Genomic DNA, 15,064 nt, shown 5'->3' with positions numbered 1-15,064 from the left:
ACCTTTATTGTTGATTGTAAATGAAAATACAGAATAAAATAAAACTGATTTTATTAAGCTTAAATTGTACTTTTTCATTTCACATGACGTTATTCACGGATCCACCTACGGCTCCATGGAGCCGACGTTGATTTTCTTTTTTTCTTTTTTTTTTTTTTTTTTTGCATAATATGCTACTCACACATACACACAAATTCTGGAACAGGGGAGTAACAAGAATAGATCAACCTAGGGAAAGTGTATTTTATGTCCGTCTGTCCCAAACGTATCTTATGTCAGGTTTACTTAATGTTATTGGACGATATAAGAAAAGTCTGATTTTGGATTATTTCTTTTAAGGGAAGAAGGAAACTGAGCTCAACGTAAAAAGAATTGCGAGTAGTAAGTTAATTTGAAGATGTTATTACATCTTCAAATTAACTTAAAAAAAATGATTTAATACATTTCAACAAATATTCGTTACCCTTTTTATCATTGCTAACCTCACTGTAAAATAATAACTTCAGGGCAAAATAGCTCTTTTTATTCTTCACTCAAACACATTTGGTACGCTTCACGGGCCCCTTGTGAATTACGGACCCAGGGTATATTCCTAGGCTGTCTCATTCTAAAAAAAAAAAAAAAAAAATTCAATTAAAACGCGTTTGTGTTACGTGACAACCATGAGACAAAAAAGTTATCATCTGGCTTGCGAATTCAAATGCATCATGCGCACCTGCAAACAAGACGATTACCATGCCACCATCGCCATCTCTCAACATTTTCAAATGCCTCATTTATTGTAATATTACGATTTTTAATTTCTTTTAAAACTGTTATTTTGATTCATCTGGTCGTATCAAAGAAATTGTTCTTGTCGGAATGAAATTTCACCCTAAAATCTCGTCCTTTATCTAAACCTTGGTTTTCCAATAAATGTGTTATGGCTGTCCAACATGTAGAATAACGCAACTGGCTTGTATTCAAATCTCCAACTTCATTTTCCGCTGTTTTATATTAACGTTTGCAAAGTTATCAACAAGTTACTAATAAATTCAAACTCGATTTGAACAGGCTAAGTGTAGAAATTTTGTTTCTTGTCCAAAGCGTAGTCGATCCTTCAAGTCTTCCCTAGCCAAAGCTATTAAACGCAAATGCTGCCCATTATCCATCCATACTTTCACCTCTGTTACATCCTGATGTTTTGGGTTTTTTAGACCGTTATATGCATAAAACACCTATTGATTTTATCATGGCTGTTTATCTGTTCGCATGTAATAACTAGTGTTGGTGGATGCATTTTCATGAGACTACATCTGGCTATTTTAGAAAGATCTGTCCAGCCATCCCAAATTTATTTTATTTATTTATTTTTTAAGAAATAAATAAATTTTCTGTTTATACTCCGGGACGATCACACAGAAATAATGATGGCGGGAAGTTTTAAGGGTGACTTACAACATCTTCTGAGCATGTGCATGTAAAGTTTTAACTTAATTATTTTTCTCAATTCACGTATATTGAAAATGACGAAATTTGAAATTTTGTTAATTTTGACCGACATAAACATTGCCATCTTGCCGCACCCACTTGCATACTTCTCTGATTTGGCAACTGAAACTGTTTCTTGCCAAGCGGCACCGGGGATGCCCCTCTCATCTCCACAGTGTACTTTGTGTCGCAGTACCTGCTCTGTAAAGGCCAGAGTTGTAAGTTTATATGTAATCTGCACAGTGTAGTGTTACGTTGGTCTGCCGGCCGCTTGGCCGCGGGACACCGTTGCCCGTCCACACCAGGGAGTAGGGTGTACACAGACTCTGGCTAGGGCGAACCCTGGGGGTATCGCCGCTGATTTACCACCATAAAACTCTTGGCTAATCCCAAAATGAAAACAGCACATGAACGCAAAAACTATTTGAGTCGATTCGATTCATCCAATCCCACAAGCCGGATCGTCTGAAAGCGTTCATAAAAGAAGACTTCTAGAAATGTTTTATTATTAATTATACAGTGCAAGGCTTTTGCTGCACCATCCAAAATTTTAAAAAAAAACATATACTGTATTGTAATAATAGTAAATAATAATATTAAGACGGACAGTTATGCAGTCTTCCAAATTTACTCAATAACTGATAGTATTCAAATTTTACTGTCGAAGGAGCGCCAAAAATGGGCTAAATGGTGTAATCCTTTAACTGTAATTATGACCGTTGAAATCCAGCCCAAAACAACTGTACTGTTGGAAGAAATTCAAATACAAACAACAGAGGTTAATTAGTATCCCACCAAAAATTGGTTTCGTTTTCTATTTTCAGCAAAGCCCTTTTATAACTTGAATACTTTTAAAATTAAATCACTTTTTCGTTCTTTGTATATTCGCCATATGCAAAATGTGTGGGGTCGGGTGCCACTGGTGGTTTCCCACATCTGCGCCATAAGTACACTTAATGTGTAATTCAGTACCACTGTAAATGACAGAAAAGTGTTGTGTGTTGTATGTGCAAATCACTGTGCTGGGTTCTGTTGTCGTATTCTGGCATAATGCCACACCACTTGGAGGACCCCCACGTGCTCACAACTGTCAATGCCTGATGGCGATCTGTACCGGGCTCCCTTGTCTGGTACCTTTACTCCCTTTCCCCTGGTGGGGAGGAGGAGACAGTCTTGTCTCCTCTCCACCCCTGCCAACCCTTTTATTTTTATATAATATAAAAATAAAATTTATTTATTTTATTTTTTTATTAGGTCCTAGCCACTGAAATCTCAGGATACTAGGTGGCAGGACCTGCCAGAGTACTTATTTAAAATAGTGGTGTACCTGGTCTGCCTCCACGGGGCAAAGTGTGGGCAACGTCTGGCCTGAGCAGAGGCCTGGCGGCTAAATGGCCAGAAGAACAACGGTACACAACACTACTCATGTACAATATCCATACACTTTTAAACCTCTGGTCTTTACAGCGAACTGTATCACACGACAATGTAAACTACGCGGAGATAGGGGAAACCCCTGGTGCCGTTTGACCCCAAACACACTTTACATGTCAAGATATACCGCCATGCAAAGAAGAAGCAAAAAATGCCCTGGCCCAGATCTAATTGAACCGGAAATTGTGAAGAAAACGGTGGAATACACCCCGAATCTGTTACTGACGCTATATAACACCTGCCTCCAAGAAGGAACCTTTCCTAACGACTGGAAAATTGCCAACATCAAACTTAAATTGAAAAATCCATCAAAGCAGCGAGAAAAACCAGATTCCTACCGTCCGATCGCCTTACTCCCAGTTGTAAGCAAACTATTCGAGAGAATGCTGCACAAGAGGCTACTCCACTATTACGAAGGGGCAAACCTAACAAACACAATGCAATTTGGATTCAAACCTGGCCTATCCACGATCGAAGCTCTCAAGACACTGCTGGATAAAGTAGAAGCCTGTACTACCAAATATTTTCTTGTTATTAGTATTGACTTCGCAGGGGCGTTTGACGCCATCTGGTGGCCGAGCGTCCTCGCGAGACTTAGGCGGGCTGGAGTGCCCCTAAACCTGTATAACACAATCAGGAGTTACCTAACACAGAGAACGATCGAAGTACATGCACCATATAGGAAGCTAACTAGACAAATCCACAGGGGCTGACCGCAGGGCTCTGTCCTATGACCCCTGTTATGGAATATGATTTTAGATGAATTCCTGGCCCTTGATATTGGCGAAGTCGGCGCCCAGGCCTTCGCCGATGATTTGATAATAACTGTTGCTGCTGACTCACCAGCGTAAATCGAAGAAAAAGCCAACCACGCGACGAATTTTGCAAAACTGGGCTACAATCCATTGCCTGCGGATTTCTCCAAGTAAGACTTGCTCGGTACTCCTGAAGGGCAGACTCGACCTTGCCAGACCACCGCAAGTGAAAATCCAAAGCACCACAATAAAACTTGCTACAGAAATAAAATATCTCGGAATCATCATTGACAAAAATCTGTCTTTTCAGCCCCATCTAAAGTACATTAAACAAAAGATACGGAAATATTCTGCATTGGTCGCAAGAGTGACCAGGAGGGACTGGGGGCTAAGCAAGCGGACCCCGTCCCTCTACTACAAATCTACCTTCATCCCGGTCATCACATATGCTTCACCAGTTTGGTACAAAAAAGGTAACCACAGTGGTAAATAGAAGAACCTTGGACAGCATCCAGCGGTCAATAATTCTGACAATCACACGAGCTGTCTCCACAGTCAGCATGCACGCACTCCAGGTTCTGGCCGGAGTCCTCCCGCTGGACTTGGAAATCATCAGATGCGCCCTGACATATAATATGGCAAAAGAAATACCGTGCACTATCCCAAACTTCACGTTGGATCTCACCAACAACAGGAAGCTTGAAAAAACCAGATTGCTCGACCACCTCCGACAGGAATGGCAGGATCGGTGGACAGAATCCACAAAAGGGGAAATCACCAAGAAGTTCCTCCCTAGCGTAAACAGAGTCTTTCCAAAACTCCCGAGTTGGTTCCAACCAGGGCTCCACGTCACCTTTCTGCTCACAGGGCACGGGCCATTTAATGCAAAACTATCTAGCTTCCGAATCACTGAGGATCCCCGTTGCCTCTGTGGCCACGAGGAAACATGGCAACATCTCATGTATGACTGCGACCAGTATGAGGACCTGCGATGCAGGCTCACCACTGCTATCACCTACTTTCCGCAGAACATGGAACAGCATATTCTCGACTCGGAACAAGCATACAAAGCCCTTACCATTTTTGCACAGAAACTCTTTGCTAGAAGGCGAGCACTTATAGCAAACCACCATGCACAGCACCCAGAAGCTGATGATGAATCCCAAAACCAGGACTAGAGAAAACCGGAATACACAAGAAAACTGTACCCACAACTACGAACATGACCATCATTTAGCCTTGTTCACGAGGGAACTGACAACCAGGAAGACCTACGTCTGAACCAGAGACAACCTGACACAGGACTTGATTCATGTATGACCCTGCGACTGGGATCTGACTCCTACATTGAAAAAGAACACTAAAGAAGATCCAGTTCAGATCGCTTGGACCCCCACGTGCTCACAACTGTCAATGCCTGATGGCGATCTGTACCGGGCTCCCTTGTCTGGTACCTTTACTCCCTTTCCCCTGGTGGGGAGGAGGAGACAGTCTTGTCTCCTCTCCACCCCTGCCAACCCTGATTCTTCTCCTGGTGGGGCTTGGGCCTGCCTCCTGGGGTCGCCTTCTCTATCGTCCCCATACTTCTGTGTCTTTCCCCCAGTCTTCAGTCTCCCCTCCTACTCTGCCTAATACGCCAGCGTATAACCCCACACAAACTGCAAAAACTTAACTTCGTCCAAATTAAACCGCATACACTTCAATTGGCTTTTTCTAATTCCAGCGCTCACCCCTACCGAGTCTTTTTTTTTTTTTTTTTTTTTTTTTAGGCCCTAGTCACTGAAATCTCAGGAAACTAGGTGGCAGGGCCTGCCAGAGTAAAACTTCATTCTGTGTACCTGGTCTGCCTCCACGAGACGTAGCCCAGTGGTCAGGAGCGAGAGTGCATCGCACGCGTTCCTTGAATGGACCGGGGTTCAAGCCCGTGACTACTAAATACGATAAATATTTGTATTGACGATTTATTGTAAACTCTACTGACTTGGTTGTCGTGCCGGAGTATAAACAGAAAATTTATTTATTTATTTATTTAAGTGTGGACAACGTTGGGCCTCAGTAGGGGTCCAGCGGCTAAACGGCCAGATGAACAACAATACACAACACTACACATATACAAAATCCACACACTTTTTATCTCTGGCCTTCCCAGTGAACTGGTACACCTACAATGAAAGCAACGCGGAGATGGGGGAAACCCCTGGTGCCGTTAGACATCAATACACTTTACACATGTCAAGATATATAATAACATAGGTATAAAAAGTATAAAAGATATATTAATAAAGAAATAACAATAAAAGGTAAATTAAAACAGCAGACACATGATCATTGTCGGATTAACTCTGAGTGAGTGCATAAGGCTCAGCCAGATGACTAAAAGCGGTAAAATATAAATCTACGTTCGTGTCTAAATCGTGGACATTCGGTTAAAATGTGACGAATTGTTAAAATGGTGCCACACTTCTCACACATAGGAGAGTCATCTGCCCTCAGCAGAAATGCATGTATAAGATGACTGTGTCCTATGCGCAGGCGAGCTAGAACAACTTCCTCTCTGCGGTTCCAGTGCAGACTAGACTGCAAGTGACGAATTACAGGCTTTATCTGATAGAGCTTGTTTGTGATTTTCTCATGCCAAGATTGTTGCCATTGGGAGAGTAATTTAGCGTGTAAAGGGTCGCCTGAGCTTCCTGGACAGAGACCAAGTTAAAAAAAAAAGTAGAGTGCTTGGGGGGGGAGAGTACAGGGTGTACGATAAAGGGGGGGATAAAAGTAAGAGCGAGGGAATGTAGATGAAGGTGTCCCCACTGGTTAACAGTGGAGCATAGTTCCACCAGGCGAAAAGGGAAGGGCAGAAACCCCAGGGATAGAGGTGGGAAGACAAAGCAATGTTGTTGTTGTTTTGGTTTTTAGGAGCATTAGCAACTAAGGCCATATTGCTCCGGGAATATGCGGTGGTCATTCCCTGACCTTTCCGCATCCTCCGTATTTGGTGGTGACGGGCTCGAACCCCGGTCTAATCAAGAAGCGTGTGCTACGCACTGTTGCTCCTTCCCACCTGGCTACGGAGGCGCCTGGAAGACAAAGCAAGGGAGCTGTCTAGTGGTCACCTAAGGCCTGATGGCTGTTGAAATCACTATAATCCTACTTTGTTCGCAGGAAGGGTTGGCAGATCCTGCCCAACCTGGAGGTTGGGTTTGCATGTTATCCTATCCTGAGGGAGAAAGATTAGCATATCCTATCCTGACTGATGTCAGGTCGGGTTGGCATGACATGAGCCATAAGCAGGATTGTTGATGTCAATTTCAGGAGAGTCAGATCCATGGATAATTAGTCCATGTGAGTTGGGTCTAGTGAAATCCAAGAGCAATGTACGTTCAGTCTGGTTGAGATCCCGGTGATAATACTGTCAGTATATAGGCTCCAAGAGAAAGTTGCAGGTGGGGAGTTGTATCATTTTAGGCTTCAACTACAGTATTTACATTTGGTGGGTGCGTGATCAAGGTTCTCCTCTTCGCGAAGAGATCATGGGAGAAGCGTGAGAAAGCTTTGCAGTTGTCCACGTTATTGATAAAACAACAGTGTTTCCCGCCCGCTTGGGATATCCTGGATTGTGGTGAAAAGGGTGCCACGAAGGTCCTCATAACTGGGTCAGTCATAGACTGTGTGGTCCCAAACTTCTGGTTGTCTGCAATGGCAGTGCGGATCTTGATTCGCCATATGCAGTGATGAAACAATACATTCTGTCCCCCCCTGGTAAAAGTCAAAGAGACCCCCGTATAATCTAATACAACAATACCAAATCAACCGCCAAGCCACTGACTCTTCAGGTCCCTCTCCGCGCTGGCAGTATTGCAGTTTCGCCACTATGCCATAACTTCCACTTCTTTCCCCAAGCAAAATAGCATCTCCCTCGAAAGTTTTAAAAAAATAGGTATGGTATTAGAATCGTTTAGTTAGCTACTATTACAATAATTGTAAATACCGTTAGTTTTTAGTACATGATATTCTTGTGTACAAAGTACATAAGATTCATTTAAACCTGTTCTTTTGTCTGAATAGCAGAACATAAATAAATGGAGGTGGACAAACCTCGTAATTCAACCACCATAATCATTTTTCGAGAAAGTTTAATTTAAAGCAAAAAATAACTAAAAATAACGGAAGTTTAAAAGGAATTAGAGAAAAAGAAAGTACTACACCTACAGGAATGCAGCTAAAATCAACTTGCACCGATTTGTGCACCACTTTTGCCTGCTCACAATTCTGGAAAAATACAACTACCGGTTTGTTTCGAATTTGACTGCTAGGGGCGCTTGTGCATAACCTATCTAGTAAATGGGAGATTTTTAAGTAATGAATTTCGTTTGTTTCAAATTTTTTTGCTAAGGGTACTTGGACACGCCCAAATAATTAATAGAACATTAAAACAAATTTCGTAGGCCTGCTATATATCCATAATTTCTGTTTTCACAAAAATAATTAAAGTGCTGTTTCCTGTAATCAATCACTGTGAAGGAAGTTGCGAAGTGTGAAAAGGGCCTCTTTTCTAGTCAATTTTATTATCAATTAATTATTTCCTTTACTATATGATGGACTTGCAGAGAAAACCACCGTATGATTATCCGTTTGCATTGCCCATAATGTTCAAAACCGAAATGATTTGTAATAAAGATCCAACTTTTGTAAACAACTGGTCCTTTGGTAAAGAATGCATGATTCCTTTTTACAACAGAATAATTTAGTATCATTTCCGAAATTCCTATGTTTTCATTTCAATAGTCCATCAAATTTCTATTTTCAGATTATGATCCCCCCCCCTCCCGTCCAGATTTGGTTTTATTCTAAATTTTTTCAGAGAAGTGTCTTTAATTCTATAATCCTTATGCTCAAGTTCGGTTCATTTGGAGTCATTAATTAATAATAATTATGATAATTATCATTTAAGACGTATTACGTCGTAAATATTAATATGTTCAGACAAAATATAGCAGTAGATATGAGCCATCCCCAAATCATTTTAAAACTAGAACAAGGTTAATGGCTGTTTTAAAAAATGTACATTTAAGAAGAAATCATGGTACATTCTAAACGCGTCCTACTGCTACTACTGTATGACCGCGAACAAGTTTAATATCTTATCCTCTATTATTATAAATAAGCATCATTACTACAAATCACGAATCGCTGTATTCTAACAGCTAATATACATTAAAGAAACTTTGTAAAATAAACGAGGTCAAAACTGTGTTAAAACTGAAAGGTAAGTGAAAAAATATTTTTGACTATTCAAGAAGGGGAAAAAAAAAATCAGAAACTTTACTTTGAAATAAAAAAACAAGACAGTTTTCAAAAACATTGAAATTTAATTAAAATTTCTTGTAGTAATGCGCTTAAATCGCCCGTTATTCAATACTTCATTGTATAATCTGTTTATATCATACAATGACTCTATAATTCCGTTTGGTGTTTACCTGATTTATAATGTGCAGCACTGCGAAGCAGTAGCTTAGTCAGGGTTCATTTAGAGTTCAACAAACCAAGGAATGAGAAAAAAATACATTATTTAAAAGCAGAAGAAAATATTTTGAAAACGCCACCTATCAAATATGACCCTATTTAAATATTAAAATTAAATAGTCCCGGTTACAAAAAGTGAATTACTGGGTATAAAATAATTGTTTTTAGTGGATGACAATGCACTCAAAGGACACTATCTGTTGCACTAATTAGCCACTTTCTTACGAAGTCGTCAAACGTTGTCAGTCAGACGCTAAACCGCCGACAGCGCCACATCCCGTCTCTACTATTCAGTCAGCCAACACCCTTTCATGCAAAATGGGCCTGGTCTTTATTCCAAGGTCCACGAGCCTACGTGCGCGTTTCCCGCTTAGGCTTAGGCAATCGCTTCGGCAACACAGTACTACGCGGCCGTCGTCGTAACTGCTGCCGATACACAAGGCCACTGCGCATGCCTGTTGTTACTTTTATTACCGAGACTTGCTCAGAACTGACGCTTGGATTCCCGGGAAAGCAGAGACTCTAGTATTTAAGTTCTTCTTTTATATATCGATGTATTTACGTCTAGTTTTACTTCGGTATTCTTTATTTTTATTTATTCTTTTTAACTTTCATCAGTAATAATGCTGATTTAAATAATATCATGGGGGTTTTAAATAAAGGTACAAACTTTTTAAACTTGTGTAATAAATTTTCTCCATTATTACACACGCGCACACACACACACACAGATGAAAGGTTTTGAAAATAAAAAAAAAAAACGTTTTTCAAAACACTTCTCAGTTTACTTTCCAAAGTATGTTGAAAATATGTTAAATTATTGTTTCTGCGCAAAAGAAAAAATATGATTTCTCATAACTGTTTGACATTTGTCCTTTCACGAACGTACAGGGGAAAAAAAGATTAAGCAAGAATACGTATACAGTTTTACTTTTCATATACAAAGACAGTTGATAATTAATTAAAAAACAGATTTGATAGAAAAAAGTTTGTAGCGCATTTTACAATAGTAGTAAAGTAGTACATTTCTTTTCTGGTAAATAAATTTACACATATTTCTTAATTATAAGAAGGAAACGTAGCCTTCAGAATTAACTGAACGAATAAACTAGAACGTTGTTTTCTTCAAACCCGCTACTACACCTACATATTTACTTTATTATGTAAATATACAACATAGTTGTACAATCCTTCATTATTTCCATTTATATAATTGGGGATAAAAGGGTAGTACATAGCAAAGTCCGACAGTGGTTGGGTGGCACTTCTTAAATTAATTAAAAACATAGACAAACTCGTAAAGTCTTAGGAAACACATATTTCTTATTTGTCTTAGTTGTAAAGCAGCAGAGCAAACATCACTCAGAAATTTCCCATAATTCTTCCCTGCATATTTCGAAATTATTTATTTCATCCTTCGTAACAGTGCATGTGGGTTCGAATCCCGCAGAATACTATAAGAAAAACCATAGTCCATCCGGCTGAAATCAGAAGAAATATGGTTTTCCTCCGAGTTATTCCACGATTTACTGGTCGCGCGACATGCAAACCGGCCCGCGTGACACACACTGACAACAGCAGAGCGCCATGTCGCGGGTACATGCGGAAGAGAGGCGAAGTCCTCTAATCGTACCATTCCCATCTAAATGCGCCAATATTATTATTTACGTATTTCGAGGTTCATTTCTGTTCTATCGTATTGCCGTTTTAAGCACAAATCAACCGTTTACACAGTCATGACTAATTTCAGAACTGCACTTCATTTTAGATCAGCAGTATTGCGCATGCACACTCCATCTGCATCAATGACCCAACAACAAATAAGTTTGCGGCTTAATCGTGACTCGTTAATTGATTTTACTTATGCTTTCTTCTACCGTTTATCACGATTAATAACTGATATAGAGAATCGTAATGGAACTTGAAGACTTTTTTTTTTTTACTTGTTATATCTATTAGCTATATTAGCACTTAATTGTTTTTTGATTTTAGAAATACATATGTAAAATATTTAAAAAATTATTTTGAATCTTCCTAACAAAGCCGAAAAAAAATATTGATTAATTTTCCATATTGATACTGTTTGTTTCTAGAAGCATCAGCGACTCAAACCATATTGCTACCTTGTGTACACTATTCACTGTTCGATCTGCATCGTGTGAAGGCTGAAAAACCTCGAAAGAAAATCTACTCTACTGTCAAGAGGACTTAATTTTCCATAATTTTTAGCAACTAAGGAAAGTCGGAGTGTGCTATCGATGCTACTGTACAGGGGTTCCGCTTTCGTGGGAGGAGGTTCAAGCAATTCAATTTAAATAAATAAATACTGTATACTTTTGAATTTATTATCAAAAACTTAATTCTACTCCCAAATTTACACTGCCGTTATCAAAAGTTCAGAATACCTCATGAGTTAGTTAAGCAAACAAGATCACAGAGGTGGACAAATTCAAAAGAAGCCACACCACAAATTGTCAGCTCTCGTGCTGGGCCGCAACTAGCAGCACACAAGGCTAACTGATTATAAATAAAAATAAATTTTCTGTTTATACTCCGGGACGACCAAACGGTCAGAGGAGTTCACAAGATAGACAGAATACAAGAAACAGCACCGTATTCAGCAGTCACGGGCTTGAACCCCGGTCACTCAAGGCACGTGTACTTATGCATCCACGCGCCTGACCACTAGGCTACGGCGGCCTAGGGGTTCTCAAGCTTTGAGTACTGGTCCCCTAAGAATAAATGAATTTGTGCTACCTCCACATGAATGAAACTAATGATGTATTTGCATTTTTAATTTTAAAAATTAAATTTTAAACTATATATCAAATAAAATAATGATTGAATCTTATAAATTTATACAATAACACCGTTTCACTGGAAAGAAAAAAAATAATCAAATTTAAAAACTGAGGCAAAATTTTAAAATCAACGACACCCTCCCCAAGTTACTAGCAAATCCTCTAGAGGGAAGGGGAGGCTTTTGTTGCACCATACAAAACTAAAATGAACTATTTCTGCCAGTGTTTCCTAACGTGTGGTAAGCGGACCACTTATGCACCGTGTAACTTATGAAAGTGTCCGCAGGACTTGACAATAAGATAACTTTTTTTGCGGTAGGCAACAATCTCATGAGGGGAAATACAGGTATGCCTATAACTCCTTAACGTACAATACGTACGAGGGGTTTCTGAAAATAAGGAAACACATTTTCTCTCTCGATGATGTTTAATAATACGAAGTTGAAATTACACACCAAGAAATATGTGAACATGCACTACTTCTCCACAACGTCTCCAGTTTTATTGTTGCACTTGTCCCAACATGGATCAGTTTATCAATACCAGTACTGAAGAAGTCCGTGCCCATATGCAGTAACCAACATTGCACCGCCTGATGAACTTCCTCATCCGTGGTGAAATGCTTTCCTGAAAGGTGTTTTTTCAGAGGGCAGAACAAATGGAAGTCTGAAGGCGCTAAGTCTGGGCTGTGACAGAGTTTCGCAACGATTACGGCGCAACCACTTACGAGTGGTGTGGGCAGTGTGTGGAGTTGAGTTGTCGTGCAGCAAAATCACGCCACTTGTCAGGAGTCCTGGTTGTTTGCGTCGGATGGTGGCTTTCAGTTTTTCCAACGTTGCACAGTAAAGCTGTGCATTCATTGTTTCTCCCTTCGGCAAGAAATCCATCAATGCCTTGATGGATCCCAGAACGCCTTGGCGATCCCAGAACAATGTGGCCATGACTGCCCACCCGATGTCGATCTTCGATGTTTTTTTTTTTTTTTTTTTTGGTAGTTGTTGGCGCATCGGCTTCTGTGGCCATAGTGCACCTCCCAAGGTTTTTGCAGTACTTTGATCCAAGCCTGAGGCGGGATTCTAACCCGCGACCTTTGGGTTGCCAGGCAGGCACTTTACCCACCTGGCTAGCCCGGTCGGCAATCTTCAATGTCAACACGGCCCATTTTAAATTGATTGCACCAAAGACACACCTGCTTTTTGTCATCAACTTTTTGTCATACACAGCAACCAGTTCACGGTGAATGTCACTTGGTGAAGACCCTTTTGCTTGCAAAAAAGCGAATAACTTCACGAACACCTGTTTTGGACCACACGCGCAGGGTAGCCGCCATTTTGCAACTGGAATCTGCTGTGAGGCGACAGTACCGCAACACTGCACTGGAGGTCTTTTTGAACGTTATTTACGGGTCTACCTGTCCACCGCGTTTCATCTCATTCCATTTCATTATTATTAAGAAAACAAATGTGTTACCTTACTTTTCGGAAACCCCTCGTATATTGGGTAAGTGTAAAGTATGTTGACGTCAAACGGCACCAGGGGTTCCCTCCATCTCCGCGTTGCTTTCATTGTAGGTGAGCCAATTCACTGGGAAGACGAGAGATTTAAAAGTGTATGGGTATTGTAAATGTATAATTTCATGTACCGTTGTTCCTCTGGCCATTTAGCCGCTGGACCGCTACTGAGGCCCAACGTTGCCCTCACTTCGCCCAGTGGAGGCAGACCAGGTACACCAGTATTATACTCTGGCAGGTCCTACCGCCTACTTTCTTGAGATTTCAGCAGCTTGGAACTAAAAAAAAAAAAAAAAAAAAAAAAAATTATCGATTGCGTTGGAGTGTCGCTTGAAATGAATAGGACGAGATTGGGCGAAACTAAATTTGAACGAGATTAGATTTGATGTGTGGTGCGTTCGTTTGTGTTCAGATAGAGTGGGGGGTAGGCAGAAGCCTGGGTGGTAAAGGCAGAAGAATGAAGACGATAGAGAAGATGTCCATAGATGATCAGAGAATGTAGAGTGTGTTTAGTGTCAAACGGCACCAGGGGTTTCCCCCATCTCCACGTACTGTACATTGTGGGTATGAAACAGAACACTGTCAATGCCAGAGGTTTAAAGGTGTATGGAGGTTTAAAAGAGAAACTATGTTTAAAGGAGAAACACAAACATCGTCATTACTTGATAGTTTTGCGCATAAATCAGTGATTTATGCGCAAAACCTTTTACTGATTTATGCGTGAAAAATGGGACTCTGACTTGGTCCAAGGTTACTCACAGTTCGGAAGCACCCCAGTCAAGATTCATACTTCAGCGCGGCAGCCGCGTTATATCGTGCACTTCCCTATGTCCTCGTTGTAAGCCTCATGGTGACCATGAGGTCTCACAAACAAAGGAAATAGAGAAAAACACTGAAATATAGTAAATACCCCAGGAATTTTCATAAAACTATGCTCACCACATGTTGATAACTTGTGTGCAGAAAACTTTAGAACTAAAAATCAGGAGCGCGAAATAAGACGTTCACACGTAACAGCGGCCATACTGGCGATCCATATGTTGAGTATGAGTACATATTGTATTAAAAATAGTCGATATATTGCATACATAATATATTTATATTAATATTATTATTTATTTTTTATTTATTTATTTTTTTTTTTGTGGTCCGCGGTTTCCATCTCAAATTGAAAAGTGGTCCGTAATTGAATAAAGGTTGGGAAACAGTGGTCTATATAATTTCTTTCTTACGCAGGTCACCTATCCAGCTGACCTTTCAATTTCTCCAAGCTGTCATTTTCAACTGCCCAAGAAATAATTTATTTCAGTAATTAACAACTCGCTGGCTAAAATCAATTAAATACAATCTAATCGTCTTCCCTTGTAAATTGAATTTATGGTCTCTTAGTTCAGAAATCTTCTATATCAGTGAAATTTTTGCCCTCATTCATTTTATTTTCTCCTCTGAAGCCTTACACACCTCAGGTTCCCTCTACAGAGTTCCTAGTTACCATGCTCTATAGCCGACATTCGAAGTTTTTCCTCGTATGGGTGCTCTTTTGCCCATCTCGCTAGGCATGCTGCCTATGATT

The sequence above is a fragment of the Mastigoproctus giganteus genome, chromosome 3 (genome assembly GCF_048544385.1).
Source record: "Mastigoproctus giganteus isolate SK-2022 chromosome 3, ASM4854438v1, whole genome shotgun sequence".
NCBI lineage: Eukaryota > Metazoa > Arthropoda > Arachnida > Uropygi > Thelyphonidae > Mastigoproctus > Mastigoproctus giganteus.
This window is presented reverse-complemented; position numbering follows the sequence as displayed.